Source organism: Mustela erminea, chromosome 10, assembly GCF_009829155.1.
Source record: "Mustela erminea isolate mMusErm1 chromosome 10, mMusErm1.Pri, whole genome shotgun sequence".
NCBI classification, from domain to species: Eukaryota; Metazoa; Chordata; class Mammalia; order Carnivora; family Mustelidae; genus Mustela; species Mustela erminea.
This window is the reverse complement of record NC_045623.1, coordinates 2,513,333-2,536,409: the sequence shown is the minus strand read 5'-3', so window position 1 is coordinate 2,536,409 and position 23,077 is coordinate 2,513,333. Positions and strand designations below refer to the sequence as shown.

General features: G+C 42.6%; 1 long non-coding RNA gene across 1 annotated transcript; it reads left to right on the top strand.

The window, feature by feature from the left end:
• The first annotated feature begins 2,926 nt into the window (after positions 1 to 2,926).
• Positions 2,927 to 7,284, top strand: LOC116568030. Its single transcript, XR_004276480.1, has 3 exons — positions 2,927 to 3,696; positions 4,354 to 4,496; positions 6,888 to 7,284. It is a non-coding gene; the product is annotated as an uncharacterized LOC116568030 (long non-coding RNA).
• The last annotated feature ends 15,793 nt before the right edge of the window (positions 7,285 to 23,077 follow it).

The window sequence follows — 23,077 nt, the reverse complement described above, 5'->3', positions numbered from 1 at the left end:
TTAACCCCATTGCTCGAAACATAGAGTTTTGAGCTAGTACAATAAAAATAAAAATGGTATTTATGGTTCAAAACCCTACATGACTCTCCATGCCAACCTAAACAATGGATCCTGCAATCTGACCTACCAAAACGGCCGTCTAGGCTTCTAGAGTCGCTGCCTAATGGCTCCCAGAGGGCAAAGCTGTGATTATGCCAACAGCTATCAAGAGAACTTCTGGAAAATTCCACCCATTCTGCTACAGGGCTGAGTTGTAAAAGCAGATCCCGCCCCCCTCCACACCCAGTTCTGAAGGAAGAATGGATGGCAGTATGGAAATGCTGCAGAGCTGACCCTAAAACACACCTTTTCTCTCTTGGACCCCACGCTCTCGTCCAGGTTCCCTAAACATGAGCCAATTACCTGTGATTTAATATTTTTCTATTCAAATGTCTTAATATTTAAAATTTAATAAATTATCATTTTGATATTTAAATAAAATATCTAAAAATATTTCCTATTTTCCATTCTAAATCATCTCCATGAGAGAACAAGGGCAAGTATATAAACCTCTTTCTCAATCTGACCACTTGAGAGTGATTGTTCAGGTGCCTTCTCCAGCTCTTAACCTCAGAGGGATAGTTGTGAAGAGGAATTCATTCATCTAGCAATCATTTACAAAGGCTATCTATGGGAATGACTCTCAGCAAAGTTCTGTGGTGGTTGTAAAGAGGCAAATGTCCACAGCACCTGCTCAAGATTAGAATCTGGTTGAAAGATAATATACAAAGCAGACAAAAAAAATTAAGTAACAACACAACAGAACATTGGCAAGAGTGATTTATGATGGGCACTCTTGGTCACTGTTAATATGAAAGTAATTTCTACAGCCTTTGGGGGAGGCACATTTGGCAGTGTGCACCAGCACCCTTCAACGCGTTGTTCTTGACCTAACGTCTCTATCCCGGGAGAATTTATCCTAACAAAGTAACAAAAGATCATTACAAAGATTCGTATACAAAGATATTTACTTGATGCATCCATTTTTAGAGTAGCTAAAACCTGGGGACATCTGGGTGGCTCAGTCGTTTAGCATCTCCCTTCAGTTCCCTGGAATCAAGCCCCATATCGGGCTCCCTACTCAGCAGGAAGCCTGCTTCTCCCTCTCCCCTCTCTCATTGTGTCTCTCTGTGTCAAATAAATAAAATCTTTAAACAAACAAACAAACAAAAAGAGTAGCTAAAACCTGAATACAACTTTAAGGTCCAACAATAGGATTAAATAAATTGAGTATAGGGACACCTGGGTGCCTCGGGCAGTTAGGCGTCTGCCTTTGGTTATGATCCCAGGACCCTGGGATCAAGTCCTTGCTTCTCCCCCTGCCTACCACTCTCCCCGCTCATGAGCTCTCTCTCTCTCTGACAAATAAATAAATACTTTTTGAAATAATAATATATAAACATATATATGTATTTTTAAATATTTTAGTTTTTTGACAGAAAGAGAGTGCACAAGCAGGGGGAGCAGCAGGCAGAAGGAGAGGGAGAAACAGGCTCCCCACTGAGCAAAGAACCTGAAGCGGGGCTTGATCCCAGGACCCCAGGATCATGACCTGAGCTAAAGGCAGACACTCAACCAATTAAGGCACACAGGCGCCCTGGGATTCCTTTCTTTTTAAAATATGTGTGTCTGCACATGCACAAAAGACTAAAGGATATACATCCAGCTGTGTTTTAGTTTCTAAGGTAGGAGTTACTGGCTGGGGAAACTGTTGTCTCCAGGAAGAAGTTGATGAGATTATTTTAATTTCCTTTCTATACACTGCTATGTCATCTAAATTTTCTACAACGATTCTACTTTTAGAATCTGGAAAACAAAATTCTAGTGTTTTTTAAAAGAATGTGTGTATTTATTGAGGATCTATGAAGATCTGTATGAGATACATCTTAAGAACTATCTTATTTAGCCCTTACAATAACCTTGTTAAGGTTTTATAACACCCATTTTACAGATGACAAAACCAAGACTCTAGTAACTATCCCAAAGCCCCATAGTAAGTGGCAATATCAAGATGTGAACTTAGAGGCTGTGTTTCTTTCTTCCTATTCTGCAGTTGTCTCAAGGTGCTATTTGCATAAATTAAGTATCAAATATATTACACCATCAAAAGAGTGAGTGATCATCGTGGGTGGGGCAAGACTAGGCAGAAAAGATTACAGGGTAATCTAGTCTTTAAAGATTAGAGGAAATTCAGATAATATTAATATAGCTAATAATTATATAATTATATAATATAGCTATATAATTAATATAGCTAATATTAATTGAGCTTTTACTATGTTCTAGTGCATTACCAATATTAATTCATTTGCTCCTCCCAACAACCAGTGAGGTAGGTACTGTTGGTTTCCACTTTGCAGGTGATTTGACCAAGGTATGGAGCTAATAAGTGGTGGAGGCAGAATTTGAACCTAAACCATCTATGGTTTTAGCCACTCTTCCCTGCGGCCTTCCTGGACGTAGTAATGAGGGTACGGAGGAATGTCCAGGACACAGAGTCCTGGGAAGGTTAGAATGGAGTGTATTCATGTGAGAAAGGACATGAAAGGTAGGTGATAAGTGAATGACAACTGGGAAATCGTAAATGATGTGTGAGCGCTGATAGGGGAGGTCATTGGATTAAAAACACTACAAATCTAGGGTCTGGCTTATCGCTGCTCCTATAGGAGCCAGACCCTATTATCTAATAGGGGGTGATCGACAGTAAATATGTTCCTGTAGGGGTGTTAGGTGGCTCCGTCAATTATGCGTCTGGCTTTGGCTCAGGTCATGATCTCAGAGTCCTGGGATCGAGCCCCACATCGAGTGCCCAGTTCAGCAGACATCCTCCTTCTCCCTCTCCCTCTGCTCTTCCTCCCTATTTGTGCTCTCTCTCCTACTCTCTCTCTCTGTCAAATAAATAAATAACCAAAAATAAACAAATAAACAAACAAACAAATAAATAAATTCTTGTGAATGTGCTTCTCACTTTCCTCTAGCACTCACATCCCAATCACATTCCAGCATACAAAACATAAATCTATTTATTTTATTTTATATCTATCTTTCTAAGAAGCACTGAGAACAGGGAAGAAAGAAAAACACGGATCTCTGGCAAGTCAACCCAAAATGAAGAGAGGGAGAAAATCAAGATGACAGGGCCACAGGGTCTGGACGAGGAAGATGCCCCCACGGAACACTAATCCTCATGTCCTACCGAGATTCCCACTTACCTGAAAAATGATATATTCACTCTGACTGAAGCTACCCTGTATATTTTTTACTGCATGAAAGTGGGCAAAGTCTGGAAGCAGTTATGTAAAAGTAAAAACGGTAATATCATTAATGTTTTCTTTAATGACGTTATATAATTTTTCCAATAAGATTGACCAGAGGAGGAAGAATCATTTCAGTTAGCTCTCTGGACCACAGAACTTGTAGTGCATAGTGCGAAAATCCTACCATGTTACCCAAGCAGCTAATCCATGAGCAGCCCCTGCATTGTGGCTTCTTCCTGCAAAGGCTCAACCTGTTCCCATCAACCTCTTCAGGCATATCCATCAAGGCTCTGGAGCAGTAACAGCACTTAGCCTCAAGCCTGTTTTTCTAGAAGGAGGAGGAGGAGGATTCAGCACTGGTCTCTGTAGAGGACTCTGTTCTACCCGACGCCCATTCGGGGTGAGTCAACGCACAAAAGGTTTCTTGGCTTTCTTTCAAATTTTACAACCTATGAGATAGATAACAATGTGATGAACAAAGGCAAAAGGAAAAAAAATTGAGCTTTCTTATAACTGACAGTCTATTGACAAGTACTTGAGACAGAGTGGACCTTCCTCTAGAAACTCAACTGCCTCGATGTTAATACTTTGCTAGAGGTAAAAGGCAATGTTAGCTTGACATTAGCCTGACCTCCAAGATCCTGTAAGTCTCCTTTAACACATAAAATCCCTTTGGATTTTAATCCTTTATCTCTACCTACCCCTACCCAGGATATATGTTATCTGTCATCCCCTAAGCATACAGCCCACCAGTACACATCTATAGGGTCCCATAACTAAGGTTTTACTAGACAGTAGTAAATGACTTCATCCTAACAGCTGCTGGCCCCTCAAGGTCCTGGAAACCTTGCTTCCAAATTCCTTAGAGACTTCCACTATCCCTAATCCCTCCCACCTGAGAATATACAATCAGCTGCTCCTCATGAGCCCAGTGCAGCTCTTTCTGCCTGTGGGTCCTGTCCCTGTGTTTCAATAAAATCACCTTTTTGTACTGAAGATGCCTCAAGAATTCTTTCTTGACCATTTGCTTCCAGACCCCAACATTTCCACTTTACAGGTGATTTCCTGTAATGAAATTTCCATTCAACAATGTGACTGCAAGCAGCACAGGAGTAGCAAATGACACAGAAAATGTGATCACTGGCCTGCATGGAGTCTGCAGGACAAGAGATGCGCATATCAACACGTAGGTGACAGCAGGTAAGACAATGACGAAGTCTGAGTGCTGAGTGGTGGATGTCACCACCATTGCTGAGAGACCACAGTTTTGTGGAGAGAGGAGTCGGTAGAAAAGAATGGAGGGGAAGATCCACTTTGGGCAGGGCAGGGTGGGAAGAGCAGAGAGGAACAGAAAACACAGAAAAGGCAAGAATGAGCAGAGAAAGGCCGGGCGTGGCTGGGATGGGTGTGCTGTCAGATGCTGGAACGTGGGGAAGAGGGAGGACCACATCATACCTGGCAGGGGGAAAGCACATAGGTTTGACAAGGAAGTGATTTTTCAGCATAATTAATGTGACACAAATGACAGAGACACTAGAAAATGAAGGAGCAGGAGGCTGGCTGAGGACAAAGCAAAGGCTGGCGCCTTGCACCCCCTCCTTCACCCGCTCCCCTCCATATGTGTGGCGTTCCTCAGGCACCCCGACTGCCATAAAATGATAAATGGTTAACTTGCTGAGATCACAATCCTGCAAGACAGGAGTCTCCCTTGGTTTGCAAATGTCCTTGAGATTTACAAACAAAAAAGTTACCTTATCAATAGCCCAATTTCCAGGGACACAGAACTCAGTTCCTCAAGCCCTAATGTCACCCTCCCCTCCATAAAAAACCAAAGGAGGTGGAGGTAGAAGGAAAAGTAAATAAAGTTAAATTTCTTCTAAACCTAAATCTCATTAACAAGGATGCTTGATAGCAGGAATGTAACATTCCACCAGGAGACTCCCAATTGTCTTTACTTGATAAGTAACCAGGCCTTCAATATCCTGGTAGTGCTTTTTTCGCATGCGTGGGCTAACCGGCCAGTTCTGCTTCTGTAAGATTGCTTTGTCTGCTTTCGCGCGGGTCCCCTGACCCAATCCACTGACGCCAAGTATGCCTGTTCAAACTATCAATCAATCAGCTCAGCCCCACCCGAAACTTGTTTGTATCTGTCTATAAAAATCCTGCACCGACCCAGCTCCGGACCTCTCTGCGTTATCGACAACGAGCGGTGCAGAGGTCCAGGTTCGAACCTGCAATAAACGACCCTTGCTGATTGGCTTTGACTCACGTCTCTGGTGGTCTTTTAAGGTGGGGGTAATACTCTATTGGCATTTCAAAAGAAGTCTGCCAATTAGGAGTCTGCTACTCAGGGGCACGTGGGTGTCTCAGTTGGTTAAGCGTCTGCCTTCAGCAAAGGTCATGATCTCAGGATCCTGGGATCAAGGCCCACATGGGGCTCTCTGTTCCGCGGGAAGCCTGCTTCTCCCTCTTCTTCCTGCAGCTCCCCCTGCTTGTGCTCTCTCTCTATCTCTCAAATAAATAAATAAAAATCTTAAAAAAAAAAAAAGCCTGCTGCTCACTGGGCAGTCATGAAAAACAGCTGATCTCAATATGCTGATCTGTAATGATAAGGAGACATAATGTTAGAGCAAAAACTAAAGTACAGGAGAGCGTTCATCTGTCTCTCTGTTAGTATGTCCATTAAACCACCATGTGGGGGGTAATGATAGTGGCGAATACCTGCCCATAATCACTTAAATATATAAGAAACTGATAAAACCAGATGCTTCCCAGAAAAAAAACAGGATGGCGGGGCAGGGTTGGGTGAGGGGAGCAGGAAATGGGAAGGAGAATATTTATGTGTCTCCTTTCATATCATTAGGATCTGAATTCATATACAAAATGAATCCATGTACAAAAGATTTAATAAAGTTTTACTTTAAAAAATAATTCAGGGACACCTGGGTGGCTCGGTTGGTTGGGCAACTGCCTTCAGCTCAGGTCATGATCCTGGAGTCCCGGGATTAAGTCGCGCATTGGGCTCCCTGCTCTGTGGGGTCTGCTTCTCCCTCTGACCTCTCTCCTCTCATGCCCTCTCTCTTTCTCTCTTTCTCTCTCAAATAAATAAATAAAATCTTTAAAAATAATAATAATTCATTGCTTTTTAAGAACCATCCTGTCTTTAATTAATATGTATTGTTTCAATAATTACATCACAATGTAGTTTTTTCCTAAGATTTTAACTGCACGTTGTAATAAGCTGAGTAAGAGAAGTGAGGTTTGGACGAGTACAGGAGGTAGGAAGGTAAGCATAGGGTGGAGCAAAATACCCCAGCCCCAGGTCCCTGAGCCTGTGCTTCCCCCACTGTGGCTTTTAGGGGGTGAGGTGAGGAGCAGTGACAGAGCCTACAGGTTACAGCATAAGTAGGAACACCCACTTTACTTGGTGCTGTCCTGTCGAACAGTTTTCTATTAAAACAATCAGATCTTCAATACAAAACAGAAGACCTCAAAGAAAATTGAGGGTATTGCTTTTGGCTGCATTTTTTGGACACACCCCACTCCCCCCAACATGCACACACACGTACACGTGTTCACTTTCCTCCACAGCAAGCTGCACTGTGAGGGACCCAGTTGAGAAGCCTGCTTTAAGCAATGGGGCTCATCCCATGCCACACAAATAGCCCCATGTGGTAAGTGCCCAACATCCTCCTCACACCCCCACCCATGGACTCCCACCATTTACCCTGCCTTTGGGGCTGATTCTCGTGGCAGCCCCCATCCTGCCGGCATCTGATCACACTCTTATTTAGGGCCCTATTTCACGTTTAGTACCTGAAGCACACCCACAGTTTACCTGTGATGACCCTGACTTCTCTCCTTCACACAGAATCTTCCTAACCTATGCTTTCTCAGACCACCCTGGGAAATCTAGAACCTTTTACACTACTGCAGCCTTCTGAAGAACAGCACTCCCCACAGGCATTCTCAGGTCTCAAAATGAGGGGCCAGGACACAAAAACAGTTTCTTAAAAATGTACTAGGACTCAATGACTGATTAAAAATGGATGGAAAATAGGGGTGCTTGAGTGTCTCAGTCATTGAGTGTCTGCCTTCAGCTCGGGTCATGATCCCAGGGTTCTGGGATCGAGCCCCACATTGGGCTCCCTCCTCTGCGGGAAGCCTGTTTCTCCCTCTCCTACTCCCCCTGCTTGTGTTTCCTCTCTCGCTGTGTCTCTCTCTGTCAAACGAATACATTAAAAATCTTTTCAAAAATGGATGGAAAATAGAAGTATTAGAAGCACCTTCAAAATCTATGCAAGAATATCAAAATCTAACGCCTAGGGCTGGGGGCCAGAATGACAAGACTTCCAAAAGAAGACCACCTGTAATGAATCATTCTATACAAGGATTTGTCTAAGTCAGACCCTAACTTGGCCATGACATTATCCCATAGTCTTTGCACATTCCCGCTGGGAGCTGCCAGCAACACTGCCAGTCAGGCGTGTGACCTCCCCTGGCACTGGCTTCTTATCCCCACTTCTCTGACCTCCGACTCCCAGTCTGGTCACTTCTAGCTTCTCAGCGCTAACTGCTGTCACAGTGGGTCAGGCAGAGGGAGGGTCAAAGGAGCCACCTGAGTGGACACTAACAGATCCACTGACATCAGGGAAGTCTACAAGAGGGGTCTGCTGAGCACCAGGATGGGGACACTTGGAGGTAACTGGTGCAATAGGGGAAGTGGGGGCTCTGGAGTCAAGTAAACCTATGCTCAAATCCTACTGGTTATTGTCAACTTCACGATGTATTGATAAGAATGGGTAACATCTATTACCCATTGTCTATTGTGCTGTGTTCCTGCCGAGCACAGTTTTTATTTTGTTTTTAAGATTTATTTATTTATTTGAGAGAGAGAGAGAGAACACACAGATGGAGAAGGAGAAGAAGAAGCAGAGTCCCCACTGAGCAGGGAGCCAGATGTGTGGCTCGATTCCAGGACCCTGGGATCATGACCCGAGCTGAAGACAGATGCTTAACCGACTAAGCACCCAGGGGGCCCCTCTTGCCAAGCCCTTTACAGGCTTTGTCTTATTTAATCCTCATAGAGATTCTTTGAGTTATGTATTTACAGTGTCCCTGCATTATACACAACGAAACTGAATGGGTAGAGAAGGAAAGTAATTTGTCCAAGGTCATACAACTTTTTTTCTTTAAGATTTTATTTATTCATTTCACAGAGATCACAAGTAGGCAGAGAGGCAGGCAGAGAGAGAGCAAGGGAAGCAGGCTCCCCGCTGAGCAGAAAGCCCAATGTGGGGCTCAATCCCAGGACCCTGAGATCATGACCTGATCCGAAGGCAGAGGCTTTAACCCACTGAGCCACCCAGGCGCCCCAAGGTCATACAACTTTAAGTGATAGAGCTGTGAGTCACATCCAGGTCAGACTCCAAAGTCTATGCCTCTAGTCAAATAACTAAACTGGGTAAAGAGGGAAGAAGTCAGAAAATCAGCTTTGAGAACCCAGTCTAGTTATTCTCCTCATTAGAGAGCAATAGTCCCTTCCTGTGAGGCAATAGCCCAAAATCAGGAGCCAGAGTTTCTGGGCTCTAATCCCAGCTTTGCTACTTAAAGGCTGTGTGACCTTGAATATGTTTGTGCCGCTCGGTGCCTCAGTTACTCCTATGTAAAATGGAGACAATAATAGAACCCATCTCACAGATTGCCCTGGGATTAATTTATTGCATCTACAACACCTGGAACAATACTTGGTATACGGTTGGCACTTATAATTCATCCCCAGCCAGAAGGTCTTTCCCTACTCCGACTCCTCAAGCTACATATAGCAAAGCTTTGTTGAAAGAGCAAGAGCTTTGGAGTCAGAAAGACTTGGGTTCAGATTCTTCCTTTGCCATCTACTCTGTGGCCTTGGGCAAGCTACCTGACCTCTCTGAGCCTCAGTTCCCTCATCTACAACACAGACAAATTGTACCCATGTGGTGGTAATTGTTGGGAAAGAATGAATAAGTTATACAAGATACACATGTTAGGGCTTCTCAGCCACACAAAGAGCCAGAGCAAGGTTGTTTATTCTAGCAAAGTCTTATTGAGGAAGAAAAGTCAGACCTTTGGTATGGAGTTGGTCAAACATTAATTAAAGACTGCCTCTCTGGCTAGAGCTCTACCAAATGGCGCTGCATGTTTGCGGCAGTAAAACTCTTCGTATCCTGGGTTATCAAGTCATGAAACAAGGACACAACTATATTTCAGTCATTTTCAGGGCATTGCCTATGAAGCACTTAAGCTTTTAAAATATCAGAGGCGAATGAATATCACAGTTGCGATTCAAAGCAACCTTGGAATAGGAAGACCTAGGTTCTCCGCTGTGACTCTAGACAGATTAACTGACTTTTCCAGGCTTCTGTTACATCACTTGAAAACTGGGGAGGGCACCTGGGTGGCTCAGTGGTTTAGGCTGCTGCCTTCAGCTCAGGTCATGATCTCAGGGTCCTGGGATCGAGTCCTGCATCGGGCTTTCTGCTCAGCAGGGAGCCTGCTTCCCTCTCTCTCTCTCTCTCTCTGCCTGCCTTTCTGCCTACTTGTGATCTCTCTCTGTCAAATAAATAAAATCTTTAAAAAAAAAAAATTGGGGAGAACGACATCTAGCCCCAGAGTTTTGTAAAGATTAAGACATAATATACAACCTACAGCATTCTTTCCTGCTTTTTTCTTGTCAAAATGGGCTAGACATCTCTCTTGCCTTCTAAGGTTAATCCCTCCTCCTGTGCTCTGGTTCTCACCTCCTCCCTGCCTTCTAAGAGATTTCCCTCCAGCAGCTACCTACCCTCCTCTGTATCTTCTTCCCAGCTCATTGCATTCATTCCCATCAACATATATATATGCCTAAATATCTCCTGCTAGAAGAAAAAGCACTCCCTCACATCTCAATTTCTTGAAAATTTCTTGAAAAAATTAATCTCACTTGCTCTCTCCATTTCCTCATCTTTTCCTTCTCATTTCTTTCTGACCCATATAAGGCCATACCACACCACTCAAAATGCTTTCATCCAAACCCAAAAAGTCTCCCTCCAAGAGACAATCTTTAACCCTTAATTTATCTGACCTTTCAGAAGCATTTACTCTTGTTAGCTATTCCCTCTTTTAAAACATTTCTTTCGGGATACCTCGGTCCTGGGATTAAGCCCCATGTAGGGCTCTGTGTTCAGGGGGAAACCTGCTTGGGATTTTCTCTCTCCCTTTTCCTCTGCCCATCCCCGTGTGTTCACTTACGCTCCTTCTCCCTCTGTCTTTCAAAATAAAGAAATAAATCTTTAAAACAAAATTTCCTTAGGTTCCACGGGTCTCATTCTTCTTATTTTCCTCCTACCTCTCAGGTTCATTCTTATTCTGCCTTATTAGCATTTCTTTTTTCTTCCTTAAATGTTGGTCTTTCTCAAGGACATTGCCTAGTTCTTCTCTTCCTACTTTAACTCTGTCCCTGGGTAATCTCATTTACCACCACCATCCCCCATTCAGGCATTGTTAGTAGAGTAACACCTCCACCTGGATGTTCCACAGGCCTCTTGAACTCAGCATAAAAACTACATCCTGGGTTTCTGGTCTAGCTTGTAAGTCACCACTTCATCCCAACAAGTGAAAAACTGAACAAACTAAAAAACCAACCACCCTTCTTAATATCCGTATCATCAGAGAAGTGAGGTCACAGGCAAACTGCTGCCCCCGCAAATGGAGAGATCAACAGGAAGATACACAACTGGACCAGAAACCTCATGAATGTCAAGGTAGGGAAACCTGAAATGTACCGAGTGTCGGAGCCTCAGCACAGGTGAGTCTGAGAGAGAAAAGGTCCAGGGAGATTCAGTCCCTGGGAGCCTCTCACACTCCTGAAAGTTTTACCTCCTGAACTCTATCAGGTTCTCTCAGTGAATATTAGAGAAAAATCCCCACGTGTTTCCAGCACAGGAAAGAGAAGGGGAATCATTCTGAAATACTCCAAGCATTCTATTCCTCTTAACGAGGTCTGCCCTCGGGAGAATCTATTAACCAGAGCCTAACCTCTGCCAAAAAGAGAGAGGAAATACCCAACTCCAGTCCACTCTAGGCATTCTGCCCCATGTGAGGGGGTGGGGGGATTGAGAACCTACAGGAAGTTCATAGTCTAAAGGCATAGGTTCACTGAGACTAATTGCAGGCCCACAAAACACTCCTTCTCCCCTCACACCTTACCACTGTGTTATTAAAGACCTATTTACAGCAGTGCCTTTGACCCATTACATCATGCCTGGCTACCAAGAAGAAATTAAAAGACATACTAAAAGGCAAAAGAGGGGTGCCTGGGTGACTCAATTAGTTAAGCATATGCCTTCGGTTCAGGTCATGATCCCAGGGTCCTGGAATTGAGCCTCATGGCTGGCTCCCTGTTCAGTGCGGCGCCTCCTTCCCCCTCTCCCTCTGTCTCCCAGCTCATGCTCACTCTATCCCAAAAAAATAAATAAAATCTTAAAAAAGAAAAAAAAGCGAAAAGAAAGAAAGAAAGAAAGAAAAGAAAAGAAACAAAACAGAGCAAGCATTAGAACCAGATTCAGACAAAAGCGCCTGGGTTAAAACCTCTGCCTTCATCTCAGGTCATGATCCCAGGGTCCTGGAGTGGAGCCCCACATCTGGTTCTCTGCTCAGCGGGGAGTCTGCTTCCCCTTCTGTCTCTGCCTGCCTCTCTGTCTACTTGTGATCTCTGTCTGTCAAATAAATAAATAAAATCCTTAAAAAAAATTATTTATTAAAAAAAAAAAGAACCAGATTCAGACAAAACAGGGATGTTAGCATTACCACCAGACCAGGAATTTATTTTTTTTATTTATTCTTTTTTAATTTAAAATCAATTAATTAACATATAATGTATTATTGGTTTCAGAGGTTGAGTTCAGTGATTCATTCAGTTTTAAATAATACCCAATGCTCATTAAATCACAGTTCTCCTTAATGCCCATCACCCAGCTACCCCATCCACCCATCCACCCCTCCAGCAACTCTCAGTTTGTTTCCTGTGATTAAGAGTCTATTATGTTTTGTCTCCCTCTCTGATTTTTATCGTGTTTTATTTTTCCATCCCTTCCCCTATGATCCTCTATTTTGTTTCTTAAATTCCACATATGAGTGAGATCACAAGATAACTGTCTTTCTCTGATGACTTTTTTTGCTTAGCATAATACCCTTTAGTTCCATCCACACTGTTGCAAATGGCAACATTTCATTTTTGATGGCTGAGTAGTATTCGTGTGTGTGTGTGTGTGTGTGTGTGTGTGTACCACATCTTCTTTATCCATTGATCTGTCAGTGGACACCAGACTGGAAATTTAAAGCAACTGTGATTAGTATGCTAAGGGCTCCAGTGGGTAAAACAGACAGCATGCAAGAACAGATGGGCAGTATAAGCAGAGAGATGGGAATTCTAAGAACCCAAAAGAAATGTTAGGGATCAAAAAAAGTTATAATAGGGGCACCTGGGTGGCTCAATGGGTTAAGCCTCTGCCTTCGGCTCAGGTCATGATTTCAGAGTCCTGGGATCGAGCCCCACATCAGGCTCTCTGCTCGGCAGGGACCCTGCTTCTCCTTCTCTTTGCCTGCCTCTCCGCCTACTAGTGATCTCTCTCTCTGTCAAATAAATAATTTTTAAATCTTAAAAAAAAAAAAAAACCAAACACCTATACTAACAGAAATGAAAAATCCTCTAATGGGCTTAGTAGTAGCCTCGACACAGCTAAGGAAAGAATCTCTGGGCTCAAGGATAAGAATTACATTCAAATTCTCCTCAGAAACCATGCAACAAGGAAGAGAATGGAGTGAAATATTTAAAGTGTTCAGAGAAAAAAAAACCCAGCATCCTAGAATTCTGTACCCTGTGAAATTACCCTTCAAAAGCGTAGGAGAAATAAAGAGTTCTCAAACAAAAAATGAGGAAATTTGTTGCCAATAGACCAGTCTTGCCAGAAATGTTAAAAGAAGTTCTTTGACACTCATGAAAAAAACTGAAGAAGACACAAAAAGATGGAAGACAATTTCATGCTCTTGGATCAGAAGAATAAACATTGTTCAAATGTCTATACTGCCTAGAGCAATCTATACTTTCAATGCCATTCTGATCCAAATTCCACTGGCATTTTTCAAAGAGCTGGAGCAAGTAATCCTAAAATTTGTATGGAATCAGAAGAGATCCCAAATTGCTAAGGAAATGTTGAAAAAGAAAAATAAAACTGAGGACATCATGTTGATTGATTTCAAGCTTTACTACAAAGCTGTGATAACCAAGACAGCATGGGACTGGCATAAAAAACAGACACATAGGGGCGCCTGGGTGGATCAGTGGGTTAAGCCGCTGCCTTCGGCTCAGGTCATGATCTCAGAGTCCTGGGATCGAGCCCCGCATCGGGCTCTCTGCTCAGCGGGGGGCCTGCTTCCTCCTCTCTCTCTGCCTGCCTCTCTGCCTGCTTGTGATCTCTGTCAAATAAATAAATAAAATCTTTAAAAACAAAACAAAACAAAACAAAAAAAACAGACACATAGACCAGTGAAACATAGTAGAGAGCCCAGATATGGACCCTTAACTCTATGGTCAAATAATCTTTGACAAAGCAGGAAAAAATATACAGTGGAAAAAAGACAGTCTTTTCAATAAATAGTGCTGGGGAAATTGGGCAGCTATGTGTAGAAGAATGAAACTCAGACATTCTCTTCTACCATACACAAAGATAAACTCAAAATGGATAAAAGACCTCAACATGAGTCAGGAATCCATCAGAATCCTAGAGGAGAACATAGGCAGTAACCTCCTCAACATTGGCCACAGCAACTTCTTTCAAGATATGTCTCCAAAGGCAAAGGAAACAAAAGCAAAAATAAACTTTTGTAACTTCATCAAGATGAAAAGCTTCTGCACAGCAAAGGAAAGAGTCAACAAAACAAAGAGCAACCCACGGAATGGGAGAAGATTTTCGCAAATGGCAATACAGACAAAGGTCTGATATCCAGGATCTATAAAGAACTCCTCAAACTCAACACCCAAAAAACAGATAATCATGTCAAAAAATGGGCAGAAGACATGAACAGACACTTCTCCAAAGAAGACATACAAATGGCTAACAGACACATGCAAAAATGTTCATCATCATTAGCCATCAGGGAGATTCAAACTAAAACCACATTGAGATACCACCTTATACTAGTTAGAATGGCAAAAATTAACAAGACAGTAAACAACGTGTGTTGAAGAGGATGTAGAGAAAGGGGAACCCTCTTACACTGTTGGTGGGAATGCAAGTTGGTGCAGCCACTTTGGAAAACAGTGTGGAGATTCCTCAAGAAATTAAAAACAGAGCTTCCCTATAACCCTGCAATTCCACTACTGGGTATTTCCCCCAAAGACAGAGATGTAGTGTTTATAGCAGCAATGGCCACAGTTGCCAAACTGTGGAAAGAACCAAGGTGCCCTTCAATGGACGAATGGATAAGGAAGATGTTGTCCATATACACTATGGAGTATTATGCCTCCATCAGAAAGGATGAATATCCAACTTTTGCATCAACATGGATGGGACTGGAAGAGATTATGCTGAGTGAAATGTCAAGCAGAGAGAGTTAATTATCATATGGTTTCACTTAATTGTGGAGCATAAGGAATAACATGGAAGACATGGGGAGCTGGAGAGGAGAAGGAAGTTGAGGGAAATTGGAGGGGGAGACAAACCATGAGAGACTGTGGACTCTGAAAAACAACCTGAGGGTTTTGGAGGGGTGAGGGGTGAGAGGCTGGGTGAGCCTGGTGGTGGGTTTTATGGAAGGCACGTATCGCATGGAGTACTGGGTGTGGTACATAAACAATTACTTCTGGAACACTGAAAAAAAATTTTTAAAAAATAAGTAAAAATTAAAAGAAAAAGAAGTTCTTTAGAGAGAAAGAAAAGGATGTAGGTTAGAAATGTGGATTTACATCAAGAAAGGAAGAGTTTCTGAAAAGGAATAAATAAAGGTAAAATTAAAACTTTTCTTTTTTTTCTTGGGGCGCCTGGGTGGCTCAGTGGGTTAAAGCCTCTGCCTTCGGCTCAGGTCATGATCTCAGGGTCCTGGGATCGAGCCCCGCATCGGGCTCTCTGCTTAGTGGGGAGCCTGCTTCCTCCTCTCTCTCTCTGCCTGCCTCTCTGCCTACTTGTGATCTGTCTGTCAAATAAATAAATAAAATCTTAAAAAAAAAAAAATTTTTTTTTCTTATTCTTAATTGATCTAACACATAGTAAATTGATCAGAATAATAATAGTAATAATGTGGAGCACCTGGATGGCTCAGTCACATCTGCCTTTGGTTCAGGTCATGAACCCAGGACCCTGGGAGCAAGTCCTGCATTGGACTCCCTGCTCAGTGGAGAGCCTGCTTCTCCCTCTCGCTCTGCTGCTCCCCCTTCTTATACTTGTGCGCTCTCTTTCTCTCTTTCTTTTTATAATAAATAAATAAAATCTATTTTAATAAAAAGTGATAATATACTGAATTATGTAACAGGAAGAAAATCGGTAAAGATATAGTTGAACTCAACAGCACCAACAATCAACTGGATATAATTGATATCTATAGACCACATCATCCCACAACAGCAGATTAAACATTCTTTTCAAGCCCACAGGAAGCATTCACCAAAACAGACCACCTTCTGGACCATAAAGAACACCTTAACAAATGTAAAAGAATAGAAATCATATATTGTCTACTCTCAGACCACAGTGGAATTAAACTAGATACCAAAAACAGTAAGAGAGCTGGAAAATCCCCAAAGACTTGGAGATTAAACAATATACTTTTAACTAACACATGTGTCAAAGAAGAAATCTGAAGCAGAATCTTAAAGTATTATCAACTAAATGAAAATAAAAACACAACTTATTAAAATTTGTGGGATGCAGTGAAAACAGTGCTTAGAGGGAAATTCATGGCATTAAATGCATGTATTTAAAAAGACAAAAGATCTAAAATCAATCACTTAAATTTTCCAAACTAAGCTTGGCAGAATGGCTCCTACAAGGAAAGGTGTCAAGAAGAAGAGCCATCCTGCCATCAACGAGACAGTGACCAGGGAACAAACCATTAACATCACAGGTTGATCCATGGAGTGGGTTTCAAGAAGTGTGCCCCTTGGGTACTCAAAGAGATCTAGAAATTTTCCATGAAGGAGATGGGAACTCCAGATATGCACATTGACACCAGGTTCAACAAAACTGTCTGGGCTAAATAAATATTCCATATTGTATCCATGTGTAGTTGTCCAGAAAAAGGACAAGAATAAAGATGCACCAAACAAACTCTATCATTGGTTACCTATGTACCTGGCTCCACTTTCAAAAGTCAACAGTTAATGTGGATGAGAACTAACCAGAATTGTCAAATAAATGTATAAAACTGGAAAAAACTAAAAAAGAAAAAATAATCAAATCAAATCAATCATCTAAGCTTTCACTTTAGGAAAATAACAAAAAGAAAAGCATATCTGAGGTAGGCAGAAGAAAAGAAATAATATGAATTAGAGCAGAAAGCAATAAAACTGAAAACAGTATATCAATCAAAAAAGCAAATGAGGGACGCCTGGGTGGCTCAGTTGGTTAAGCAGCTGCCTTCGACTCAGGTCATGATCCCAGCGTCCTGGGATCAAGTCCTATATCAGGCTCCTTGCTCCGCAGGGAGCCTGCTTCTCCCTCTGACTCTGCCTTCCACTCTGTCTGCCTGTGCTCGCTCTCATTCGCTCTCTCTCTGACAAATAAATAAATAAAATCTTAAAAAAAAAAAAAGCAAATGAAACCAAAAGCTAGTTCTTTGATAATACCAATAAAATAAAAAGGAGAGGTAATACAGATTACTAATATCAGAAAGAAATGAGGACCTCACTGTAGTTCCTAATCATCAAAAAGATAATAAAAAATTACTACAAGGAACTCTGTGCCCACAAATTTGATAACCTAGATGAAATGGAAATGATTGAAAGACACAATCTGCCGAAACTCACACAAGAAGAGAGATAGACAATCCGAGTAGGCCTGTATCTCTTTGTGAAATTGAATCAATAGTTAATAAGCTTCCAAAACAGAAAGCACTAGCCCCAGATGGGCTCACTGGTGAATTCTACCAAGCACTTAAGGAGAAATTATTCCAGTTTTATGTAATCTCTTTCAGAAGATAGAAGCAAAAGAAATACTTCCTAACCCATTCCATGAAGCCAGTATTGCCCTAATACCAAAACCAGACAAAAGCAAATGTTTACAAAAAAAAAAACAACAACAACAACAACAAAAAAAACCCTACAGATCAATACCTGTCATGAACATAGATGCAAATCCTCAACAATATATTAACAAACCAAATCCAATAATGTGTGAAAAGAATTGTTTACCAGGCCCAGGTCAGATTTATCCCACATATACAAGGCTGATTCAACATTCAAAAATCGGTTAATGTCATCCATCAAATCAGCAGGCTGACAAAGAAAAATCATTCAGTTTGCAACAAGAACATCTGTCTGCACAAAAATGAATCTAGACACAGACCCTACACCCTTCACAAAAATCTACTCAAAATGATCACAGACCTAAATGTAAAATGCAAAACAATAAAATTCCTAGAAGACAACATAGGAGAAAATCTACGTGAACCTTAAGTTTAGCAGTGACTTTTTAGATACAACACCAAAGAAATGATTCATGAAAGGAAAAACTGATAAGCCAGACTTTACTAAAATTAGATTTTCAGCTTGGTGTAGAGACACTGTCAAGAAAAGGAAAAGACAAGCCATGTACGGGGAAAGATACCTGCAAAAGACATACCTGACAAAGGACTGTTATCCAAAATATGCAAAGAACTTTTAAAACTCAACAATAAGAAAATAAACAAGCCATTACAAAAATGAGCTAAAGACATTAACAGTTATCTCACCAAAGTAGGTGTAGAGATGGCAAATAAGCCTATGAAAATACACTCCAAGGGTTCCTGGGGGGCTTAGTCAGCTGGGCAGCCAACTCTTGGTTTTGGCTCAGGTCCTGATTTCATGGTTCCTGGGATGGAGCCCCGCATCAGACTCTGCAATCCATGGAGAGTCTGCTTGAAGAAATTCTCTCCCTCTGTGCCTCCCCCCACTCGCTTGCGTGCTCTCTCTCTCTCTCTCTAAAATAAGCAAATAAATCTTTAAGAGGGAAGAAAAAAGAAATAAAGAAAAGAAAAGATACTCCACCTTACATATCATTAGGGAGATGCAAAATAAAACAAGGAAATATAGCACTATAACCTACTAGAATTGCCAAAATCCAGAACACAGGATATGAAGCAACAGGAACTCTTCATTCATTTCTGGTGGAAATGAAAAATGTTATAGCCACTTTGGAAGACAGCTTGGGTACTTCTTACAAAATTAAGCCCATTTTTTTTTTAAGATTTTATTTATTTATTTGACAGAGATCACAAGTAGGTTGAGAGGCAGGCCGTGGGTGGGAGGGAAGCAGACTCACTACTGAGCAGATAGCCCGATGCGGGGTTCGATTCCAGGACCCTGAGATCATGACCTGAGCCCAAGGCAGAGACTTAGCCAAATGAACCACCTGAGCATCCCATATTATTTTTTAAATAAAGATTTTATTCATTTATTTGATGGAGAGAGAGAGAGAGAGCACAAGAGCAGGGGGAGTGAGAGAGGGAGAAGCAGGCTGAGCAGGGAGCAGCTCCTGGCTAAACTGGGAGTCCGACTCAGGGCTGGATCCCAGGACCCCTGGATCATAATCTGAGCCTAAGGCAGACACTCAACCAACCGAGCCACCCAGGCACCCCTAGATTAAGCATACTCTTGTCATACAATCCAGCAGTCACTCCTTGGTATTTCCCCAGAGGAGTTGAAAAAACTTATGTCCACATGTTAATAGCAGCTTTATTCATAATTTCCCAAACTTAGTAGCAACCAAGATGTCCTTCAGTGTGGCTAAATAATGACTAATAAATGGCTAAATAAACTGTGGTACATTCAAACAATGGAATATTATTCAGCTCTAAAAAGAAATGAGCTGCCAAGCCATTAAAAGACACAGGGAAAACCTAAATGCATGTTAGTAAGTGAAAAAAAAAAAAAAACAGTCTGAAAAGGCTATGTGATGTATGATTCCAATTATAAGACAATCTGGAACAGATAAAACTATGGAGCCAGCAAAAAGATTAGTAGTCACCAGGAGTTGGGAAATTTGGAGGAATGAATAACTAGGCAGTGCACAAGAGATTTTTATGGCAGTGAAACAACTCTCTATGATACTAGAATGATGGATATGAGTCATTATACGTGTCTCTAAACCCATAGAATACAGAACACCAAGAGTCCACTGTAATGCACTCTATGGACCCTGGGTGATAAAGATGCATCAGTATACATTCATCACGTGTAACAAATGGACCCTCCAGTGGGGGGGCTGCTGGTAACAGGGGAGGCAGCACATATGTGGGGGTATAAGGTGGGGGCATACAGGAAATCTCTGTACTTGCCACTCAGTTTCACCTAAAAATGCTCCAAATGGTCAAATCTATTAAAAAAACTGTTCATCATCTCCCCTCCTCTTCTTTCTCCCCTCCCCAAACACAAATTATAAAGCTGACCTTTTCAGCGTTCTTGGTTTCAAACAAAATTCACTCAGGCTTATTCTAGCAGAAAGTAAATTTTATTAAAATAACTCTGAACTGGGGAGACTGGGTGGCTCAGTTGGTTAAGCACCTGCCTTCAGCTCAGGTCATAATCCTGGGGTCCTGGGATCGAGTCTGGTGGAGAGTCTGCTTCTCCCCCTGCCTACTGCTCCTGCTTGTGCTCCCTCTCTCTGTGTCATATAAATAAAAATGAAAATAACTCAGGGGTGGCTGGGTGGCTCAGTGGGTTAAAGCCTCTGCCTTCGGCTCGGGTCGTGATCCCAGGGTCCTTGGATCAGGCCCCACATCAGGCTCTCTGCTCGGCAGAGAGCCCGATTCCCCCTTTCTATCTGCCTCACTTGTGATCTCTCTCTGTCAAATAAATAAATAAAATCTTTTTAAAATTTTAAAATAAAAAATAACTCTGAACTCATCTGTCTACTTCAGTTTTGCCCCATCAAATCCACCCTTTCCATTCAGCCAAGATCAGCTTTTTAAAATGCATTGTTAATGGGGCGCCTGGGTGGCTCAGTGGGTTAAACATCTGCCTTCAGCTCAGGTCATGATCTCAGGGTCCCGGGATCAAGCCCCATATCTGCCTCTCTACTCAACAGGGTGCCTGCTTTCCCCCACCCCCTGCTTGCCTCTCTGCCTGCTTCTGATTTCTCTGTCAAATACATAAATAAAATCTTAAAAAATAAAAAAATTAATAAAATAAAATAAAATGCATTGTTAAACACCCTGCAGTAGATCCCATTTGTTCTTGGACGATGTTTGGACTTCTGAGAGATGCTGTCGGTGCTGTGCCACATCCCCACTGCCCACCCTGAATATCTGCTCCTGTTCACACAATGACTTCCAGAGGTCCTGTCTCTCAGCCTGTCATAAGTCGTACTCTGAGGAGCCAGGGACAGGCCAGAGTGGAAGGAACTAAGATTCCCAGGTGCAACCTCCAACCAATGAGGGGTGACAGTGCTGGATAAATGCCCCACCTCCTGGACCAGTGTGACCACTCAGAGGCATGTGACCACCCTCTCCAGTGTCTCCGTGGAGCTGAGCTTTGGCTGTCCAGAGCCATACCCTGCTGGTTAACACTTTCTTCCCTTCTGCTTACTTCCCCATTCTTTCATTGTGTTTCTTGTAACCCCCGTTCAAATAAACTACTTCTACTTGCCTTGGTTTCTGCTTTTTTTTAAAGCCCCTTACGTGGCTTATAACCCCTTCATCGTTAGGCTCTTGCTTCCTTTTCCAACATTAGCCTTTGCCGCTTCCCAGTTTGTACTCTGTTTTCAAGGGGCAAACAACTTCTTTTAGCCTCCTTCTAGGCCTTTGCACATACTATCCTCTTAGAACTCTCTCTCTCCTACTCTTCGTCAGACCAAATCCTATTCAACCCTGATAGATCTGCTTAAACATCACTTCCTCCAGGAAGCCTTCCTGAATTTCCAGCCTCAGGTTTTATATTCCTTCCATTTGTTTTCTAGGCACCCTGCTCTCCCTCAAACACAGCACTTGTCATATCATTTTGAAAAGTTTCTTTAATTCTCTCCTGCCACCAGTACTCTATGTTTCAGTAGAGTAGAGACTGTGTCTTTCCTGTTCGTCATTGCACCAGAACAATCTAGCATAGTTGTAGGCCCAAAGTGAAGCTTTATGAACAGGCCTGGCACATGACAGGTGCCAAAAAAGTGTTTGTGGGAATGAAAAAGAAAGAAGAACCAAAACGGCACTCAAAACAAGGTGCAGCATAACTTGGCTAAAAACTGACAGGCTGCCGCCCAGAGAGGGAACACGAGTGACAGCCTCTGACTTCCACTGGCCTCCTGCCGGAGTCACTCTGTGGAACACAGAACGGACCCACCTCCAACTCCAGACATCATGGAGACAGCTTTCAATAAAAAGGACACAAACTACCTAGGTCTCTAGATAGTGTTGCTGTCAAAATAGTTCATAATCCCTGAACTGACTTAGAGTTAGCCTGAACAACTTAGCAGCAAGCCCACCAAGTCTAATAACACATTTCTATAATTTGGCAACAGAACAGACAGGCCATATCACAGCAGGCTCACTGCTGAGTCAACAGCACAAGAAAGTCCCGTCCTGTCCTGCCCCTTTCCTTCAAGTGGTGACAGGGACTGCCAGTCAGCAAGGCAGAAAAGGTGTAGAGGGGGGACAGAGACCTGATATTTAACCACCCTAGCCCTGAAGTTAACACATCCCTTCCTCACCTGAGAACTGGTTCCACAGGCCCACCAGGCTGCAGGGGCACACATGGCTTTGGGGGATCAGCCGGCAGCCTCTGCCACACTACCATAAGAGTTATCTTAGGAAATTGAAGTGATCTGAAGAGCACTGGGATTTCCTTATCAATACAGCTACAATAGGTAGGTAGCTTCATCATATCAAATGGAGACAGAGTCAAAGATGGACATCTCGATCCTCTCACTATCCCCTCAGTATCTGTGCGATATTCTCTGTCCTCGTTGGTTTCCCCATCTCTAAACTCACCCTGCTCCACCCTCAACCTCCACTTCCAACTGATCTTACAGTTTGCTTTCAGAATAACTGCTCTAGATTCAAACCTGCCCCATCAGTGGCCTCCACCGCCTTTAGGGTGAAACGTACATTCCTCAGCGTGGCATGAAGGGCCCCCCAGGTTCTGACTTCACCGCCCTCCAACCTCGCCTCCTGACGCCCCCTCTCCTGCTCTGTGCTCCAAACTACCTGCAGTTCCACACGGAGCCAGGCTACCTCATGCCTTCATGCCTGCGTACAGATCATTCCCCTATCTTCCCGGGGAGACCCCGTGCTGTCCTTCCAGGTCTGACTCAAAGGTCTCTTCCTCCGCAAAGGCTTCTTTGAATCCACTTCCACCATAACCACAGTTAAATATTTTGTCCTTTGAGCCCCCACTTGTCTTTGCACATACATTGATTATCACACTTGGCACAAAACACTACACTTACTTGTTTATAGTCTGTCTTACCTATTCTGTTAGACCAGTCTTTCCATCACTATGTTCTCAGAGGCTGACATAATATCCACTATGTCCTAGGAACTCAGAAATAGTTTTGATGAATGAATTAATAGGTGTAGATACT